Genomic DNA, 1,177 nt, shown 5'->3' with positions numbered 1-1,177 from the left:
TGGATTCTATTAGGATGATTCGGAAGATACATCACAATATTTTCATTATTTTTAACCCACCCTGTCACAGTTGATAACTAATTTGTGAGAATACAGGGGGTATTTTCCCTAGAGTAATTTCATATATTATGCGAATTACGAAATTATAAGTTTAACCAAGAATATATATTAACATTATTTCATATTTTTAATTGTTTTCATATTATAAGGAAGGACAATAACCAGAAAGTTTTTTTATGCTATGTTTTACTAAACATATCACTTAAACCCAACAAACTGAGATATAAAAACCAACGAATGTAGATTCAACTGAACTCGTTGCTTACATAGACGCCAACGAAGCAATGTGGATAGTGTAGTTTCATTCAGCGCTCCTAGATGGCGCTGCTTAAAATGCATGCAGAATCCTAGTTGGCGATGTTAAGATTTTCTCGCTCCGAATGACCTCCCCACGTCAGGAATTGGTTGTTATCCATTCTCGGCCTTTTGGCTAAGATCAAAGTCTAGTATTTGTTCTTTTCAGATTAATATCTGAAAGTTTTCTCATGGGGGAGTACCAGCATATATTAAACTGTTTTTTGTAATCCTACGGGATGTTCGGGTCTCGGCTCCACTACCGTCACGGGTTAGCTCGGCATTGTATCCGGGATTGGCCTACATAATTCACACAACATCCTACAACTTGAACCCACAGCAACCACCAATACGGGGGTAGTCTACACGTCGCACGCTTTGCATTAGCGTACGACGTGTAGACAAACCCAAAAACCATAAAATAACTACAAAAGGAGTAACTTACCATAGTTATCATACGGTTAGCTACTCCAAATATTATACATATAGGCACTGCTAAGTGCTGGAAACAATTTATACTAGTTGCTTTTGATATTAATAGTTATTTTCTTATCTACTTTCTCCATCCACCCAAAGGTAGTCTGGAAGAGATTGCTTAGCGATAAGACCGCATTTTGGATGAGTTATGTATATATACATAACGCATTTTGGATGAGTTATGTATATATACAAAATTTGTATTTTTATTATTTATAATTTTAGTTCTGTATTTGCTGAAATGAAGACTATAAATAATTAAATACCTTTCAAATCAAACTTGACAAAAACCAAAGAAATATCACCATTACCACTTCGTGAGTATACAGTGCCTAATATATAGTAT

The 1,177-nt window shown here is 34.9% G+C and overlaps 1 non-coding gene across 1 annotated transcript; it reads left to right on the top strand.

Moving 5' to 3' along the window:
* Positions 1-470: 470 nt before the first annotated feature.
* On the top strand, positions 471-663 carry LOC131848495 (U2 spliceosomal RNA). Its single transcript, XR_009357760.1, has one exon. It is a non-coding gene; the product is annotated as a U2 spliceosomal RNA (small nuclear RNA).
* Positions 664-1,177: the final 514 nt, after the last annotated feature.

The sequence above is a fragment of the Achroia grisella genome, unplaced genomic scaffold (genome assembly GCF_030625045.1).
Source record: "Achroia grisella isolate CSIRO2021 unplaced genomic scaffold, CSIRO_AGI_Agris_v1 utg109, whole genome shotgun sequence".
NCBI classification, from domain to species: Eukaryota; Metazoa; Arthropoda; class Insecta; order Lepidoptera; family Pyralidae; genus Achroia; species Achroia grisella.
The sequence above is the reverse complement of the archived record's forward strand: the minus strand, read 5'-3'. Positions and strand labels throughout refer to the sequence as shown.